Below are 6,576 nucleotides of genomic sequence, written 5' to 3' on the forward strand. Positions count from 1 at the left end.
GATCACAATGGTTTGGCAAAATTAATCAAGCTCCAATTCAGTGGTTTAATGTGAAGTTTATTTTATTTTTTTTATTATTGATACAAGTTTTGCAGCTTTGGTGTCTAAGATGTATATGGGCATTTGTTGCTGCCATAAAGCAACTAGCCCTTTACGCGGAATTTCGAACCTGCTCACCAAACATATGTAGATTGTTCACTGAACAGCTGTTTGGGGAAAGAAACAGAAGCGATTCGCCTTATTAAAAGTCAGTTTGCCATCAGAATGATTTTGAAACTAAAATAAAACACTGTTGCTTATCTAAATTTAAATATTTAAATCATTTAAATATTAAAAATAAAAAATCTGCTGACTTACACTGATGGGATGTTCAGCATTCAGTAATGTCATACCTGATGATTTCAAAATAGGTCATTTTATCTGAAATTTGTAACGCTGATCTTGAAGCACTTGTTTTTTTCTTCAGGGAAGTCTGTGACATCATCGTCCTCTGCCGTCATCGCTGCGTTCACACACCATATGTGCTGTCAACCCTCAATGACAATTACTAGAGCTCGACAGAACATCTGCTGATACGGGATACACACACACTTACAGATGCCCTCTGAATTGATGGTTTGGGAACACACTTAGAGTTGTAATATGATTTTGGAGATTTTTTCAAATGATTTTATCATTAAATTTTTTCCTGGTTATTGTTGAGAGATGTATTAAGTGTTTTTCTTTCATTCAAGATATTTTATGAAAGGAGTCTGACTACTCTACTACACACTACTAGTATGCACTTCACTGGTGATGGGAAACATAAATGTGCATTTGGACAGTAAATAGCATTGGATTTGTTTTTGTTTATGCTTATGCATTTAAATATGCCTGTGCATTTATTGCTATTTATATTAAAAAGTCAAAATCCTCTTGTGTAGTGTAATAATACTGTTAATGTGTGGTTCAATAAAATTTATTTGTGGGTTTAGTATTTTTTATGTTTTGTTTAGTATTTTAATTTTATTTTATTATAGTTGAATTTAGTTGTATTGGTTGTTTGCTGTAACTTTGCTGACCACACATCTGAAAACCACATAAAGGCTGTAAACGGATGGAAATGATGGGGTCAGACATCTTATTAAAGGCCAGTATTTATTGAGCATGTCTGCAGTGTGAAGTGCTGCTCTTAAACATTAAACATATTGTGGATGTTTGACAGAAACGGTTCAATATCGTTGTCCTCTCGTAAATACACATTCTGTTCATCGTCACTTTCATTCTGCTCTTCATTCACACAAAGACAATGTGGACAAAGTCTTTGGGAAGTGCGTTAAGCAATTTAAAACCTGTCATCGTTTTCTCACGCTCAGTCAGTTTTGATTTCATTTCTGGCTTCAAATCTTTCAATTTATTCAGATGTTTTTCTATGTATAGTTGATTTCTTTGCTCAGGTGTGCCTATTTTTAGTTATTTATGGCCTTCTGGAAGTCACTCCTGTGTTTTTTAAGACATAAAATCAAATTTGCGCTTCTTTATCTCCATGGAGAGTCATCTCGACACCCAGGGAATTTCAATATGAAATATGCCTTTAATTTCCATTCAGCATTCCCTGTGAGTGGCAGGATGATTCATCCTCTTGTGGTCTATCAGAATCTTCTTGGTTTCTTGTCTGAGCTGCTCGTGGGCAGACATGGCTCAACCCAGCGGGATCGTGGAGGAGAAGATGAGGAAGCCTTTTGTATGTTAGTTTGTTAGGAAGAGTTTTAGGTGGTATTTTGTTTGTAAGAAGAGATTCTTCGTTAAGGTTTTTTTTTTTTTTAGAGACACTTGTCAGGTGAACATCTCTGCATTTCCAACACATATTTATGAGAACTGAAATGGTTCATTTGCTAAAAGGGAACGTTCACTCAAATGAAAATTATTTCAAAAGATGGTATATCAAAGTCAATTGTAATTGGCTTTCATATGATTTTTTAGTTCTTGATGTGAATGTGATGGGAAAAGTCATGTGCTCCGACACAAGTTGGATGACATAAAAATGGCACTGCACGAGTGCCTAGACAACTCATCTATCTTTTTATATATAAAAAGAGATTAAACAGGCAATAATAAGGTTCTCAACTTCTTTTATTGTCCAAACAGACAGTATGTGTGTGTTCCCTTTTTATTTTTTTCCACAAAATTCTGTCTAAAAATGAACAAACCTCTAACTTAATCATCAATATTGCACAAATAGTATAATTAATAGCCATATTCTCATATGATTAAAGACAAAATCATGTAAATGTGAAACTGTTCTTGGACATTGCAAATGAAAATAAAAAATGCAAGACTACCAGACATGGTCCTCACTGCAGAACTAAAGATCCAGGGGGCGGGGTTGGATCCAGACCCAACTCCTTCCACCTTACATATCCCTAAACCTAGCCATCTCCACCCCCTGATACATAAACCTACCCAACTTGACCCCTAAACCTCACCGTCTCCACCGCCGATCCCTAAACCCACCCAACTCAACACCAAAACTCCACGTCTTTTACCCCCGATTCCTTAACCCACCCAACTCCACCCATAAACCTACCCGTCAACTGACTAACCCTTTGACCCCCGATCTCTAAACCCATCCAACTTGACCCCTAAACCTCCCTGTCTCCACCCCCTGATCCCTAAACCCATCCAACTCGACCCCTAAACCTCCCCGTCTCCACCCCCTGATCCCTAAACACACCCAACTTGACTCCAAACCTCACCGTCTCTACCCCGATCCCAATTTCAGATTGACCCTGTAACTTTTACAGCACTTAATGCTGAATGTATTACATTTGAATGTGAATCGGAATCAATGTTCTATACATTATAGTTTCTGTAATCTGATCAGCAACTGAATTAATACCCAGTTTGAATACATTGAATACAACTAAATGAGAACAATTTTTGAACATGAGTTGTTTTAAGACATCATACGTTCCTTGTGTGAGATTTTCCATTGAAATTAACTGAATCAGATTTATGAATCTGATTTGGTTTTGATCTTGATTTTAGTCTGGATATCTTTTGTATTGAGTGTTAAACATATTTTTCTTCTTCTTCTTTTTTTGACATTTATATCAGTCAAAGATACAGTAGATTTAAAATGAATAAATCTCTCTTGAATCAGGTACATTCTTGTGTACCGGTCAGAGATTAATTTAAATTTGCTATAATTTAATCGGGTTAAAGTATCTTATTTTGTTTTGATCTTGTTTTTTGTTTTGAAATTTTGTGTATTAATTGTTAAAAAGTTTTCTGAAATTTACATTGAAATTGATTTCACATAAACTGAATTTTGAGTTGAGACCTATATCATTGTTTCAGTCGGAGACGTATTTGACTCGAAACTGAAGTTGTTTTAAGACATTATGCTCCCTGAGAATTTGTATAGAAATTAATTGAATCAGGTCAGTTACTGAATCTGGTTTGGTTTGGTTTTGATGTTGATTTTTGTGTTTATGTTTTGGTTGTGATCTTGATTTTTTTTGAATAAAAGTTATATCGATTTGGTTGTGTTTTGTTTTTTTTTTTGATTTTTGTCTTAATTTTTTTTAGGTCAGGGACGGATTTGAAATTATCTGAATCAGTAAATTAATGTGTATAGGGTAATGAATGTCTTGTTTTGAAATTTGGACAAATTATGTTTCCCAGTAGACTAAGTGATAGTGATTCATTCATAAGGGTGCAGGGACATGATGTTTGGATCATAATATATTTTGTTTTTATGTCCCAGGCGAGGTACAGCACAGGTTGTTTTGGGACATGCTGTTGAATTCTAAACAGTCTAAATCCTGTTTCAGCTGCAGTGACACATTCAAACGTCGAACTAATGATATAAAATGGGAAATAAACATGGGCACAGCTCCAGGAGAGGGACCTGAAGGCTCGGGGTGCATGACATCTCGTCTGGCGTGTGTCCAGATGTCTTGAGGGAGCCGCTGGGAAAGAGGAGGGGAGAAAGAGGCAGGCGAGTGTGACACTGTGAGAAGATTCCGCCCTCCGGGGGCATCATATGAATGCGGTGGCATGACTGACACTGGCATGGGTTCGGTCTGTGTATGTGCCCGGCTTCTTCATTTAATTTATTTATTTGTTTTTTTTATGCATTGGAATGTGCTGCAGTCTCTCCCTGGAGGAACGTTGTATTTGTTTTAGCTTTCTCCTTTATAATTCAAGAGTTCTCAGCTGCAGTCTCCCCCGGAGTCTTTGTCTCATATTTCTCCTACATGAGGAATAAAAACAGACCCAATTGACGTCAGTTTTCATATGAGGGTTAAAAATAAAAATATAGCATTTTTAGAGCTATAAATTGAATGTCGATAGCAGCATAGACCACACACACACACACACACACACACACACATATATATATTAAGTTTTTGATCTAATATTTTATTTCAGCTTTATATATTTAAATAGTCCTGTTTATCTTCAGTTGATTTGTATTTCAGTTTTAGTACGTCATCTTAGACTCATTTTCATTTACTATTATTGATATTAACTTAATTTCAATTAAGTGATTTATGTAATCTCTTCATTTCTGGGGTCTTTTTCTCAGGAGAAACATATGAGAAATAGGAGCTCTTTCTGTCTGATCTCCATTCACTGCTCTCCTTGTGTTATGGACCTTAAATCAGAATAAATGCAATCCAAAATGGAAAACATTTCATTTTTCAGTCAGTAAAATATTAAAATGTGTTTTCCCAAAACATTTCCAGTAGCCAAAATCCTATTCATTTGCATCCAATTAAAAAATTGAATCTTTCCTGATTAAGGTCCATTAATTTGTGTTTTTTCATTCATATAGGACACCTCTTTCCTTTTCAGATTTATGGATGTGTGACAAAACCCCCAAACATTTGATTTGGTTTAATCGGCCTCCACCAGAACCTTAAAGAGAAATATCATGCTGAAGAGTTCCACCACAGACACCTCAAGTGTGTGTGTGTGTGTGTGTGTGTGTAAGAGAGAGAGAGAGAGAGAGAGAGAGAGAGAGAGAGAGCGTGCATTTGAACAGAAGGATATTGATTATATTCCAGTCCTCTAGGGCACAAACGCACCGGTGAATGGCGAGAAGAATGACACCACTTATTCCCTATACATTCATATTTTTTTTTTTTTTCCTTACTCACTTTTTTTTTCTTTCCCTGGAGAGAAGCCATCACTCATTACTGTCGCAAAGTCCCACCGGTGCCGTCATCATCATCACCATCTCATTCTTTCCTGTCGAGCCAGTCACCCTGCGCACACCCTGGGATAGGTACAGGACGACTGAGAGTCGCACCATGGTGAGCGGTTATCCCACAGCACCCTGATGAGACAAAATTTTGACTATTAGCGTAAATCCACTTCACTGTGCTGCTTAAGGTGCATTACAAATAAAATGTGTTAGGCATATGTATTATTATTCTAGCCAAGAGGTGCTCACTTTTATGCCTGAAACATACTCAAACTCCTTTTCGTGCATCTTGGCATTCTGAAATGTGTCCAAAAAATTCCAAGCACAAAGCAAGTATGTGTTGCTTTTTCTGTGTTTAGCACAAGGGGTGCTATATCCGGCATTAGTGTGAATTGTCTTCTTCTACAGTCACTTTTCTCTTTTTCTTGCTCAAATATTGAGCAACAGTTTGAAAAGAATCTTACTGGTTTACTGTCACAGTTCTGAAGGAAACTCTGTCCAGACACTCTATCGCCTCTACTGTTTGTTACCCCACAGTTGTACAAGAACTGCAATGACTGGCCTTAATTAAAGACTGTCATAAAAAATTAATAGTAATGGCAAATTTGATACTTTTCTTAGACTTAAAGTTTCTTTACACATGAAGAATAAAGAGTAAATCAGAACAAAGTAAAAAAACGAAAAGAGCTCATGGTGTGACAGCACAATTTAAAAGTGATACCTTTTTAATTGTGATCTTGGAGACGAAAGATCAGAGTTAATTGGGAGTTTCTGAAGTCAAGGGTTGACTACAGAAAAATGGCCTGCCCCCCACAGAAGATATTCAAACAGACAGAATTAACAAAGGCCAACAGATATAGGTGTGTGAAAAGAGTGTTGAGATTTATCTGTTAGTCACAATATGTTTATCTGTTACGTATTGTGACTAATGTTTTGAATTGAATACAGAAAATATCTGGTTACCAATGCAACGGGATATGTAAGATGTTAATCTTAAAGTTTTAAGTGACACATTTTTGAACGTTTTTGCTAATTTAAATATATACAGTTTTGTTAAAATATAGTATGTTATATGGTATAGATATTATGTGCATAAAATAAATAAAAATGCACAAAATAAATGTTAGCATAAGTTAACAAGTCAACGCTATTTGCCGAGTCTGTAGATTTGAGTTATTGTTTATTTTTTTTATTTTTTTTAGCTTCAAACTATAATTCTATCCAGTCAGAGAATATATTCCACCCTAGCTTCTGGTCTCATCCGCATCCAGCCTTTTTTAGATGTACAAAACTGCTCATTTTGCTGCTTGATATTGAAAATTGGTGTGTCTTACCATATTATTTTAATGTATTATCTTAATTATGAACACACTGGTTTGAAG

Source organism: Cyprinus carpio, chromosome B14 (genome assembly GCF_018340385.1).
Source record: "Cyprinus carpio isolate SPL01 chromosome B14, ASM1834038v1, whole genome shotgun sequence".
NCBI classification, from domain to species: domain Eukaryota; kingdom Metazoa; phylum Chordata; class Actinopteri; order Cypriniformes; family Cyprinidae; genus Cyprinus; species Cyprinus carpio.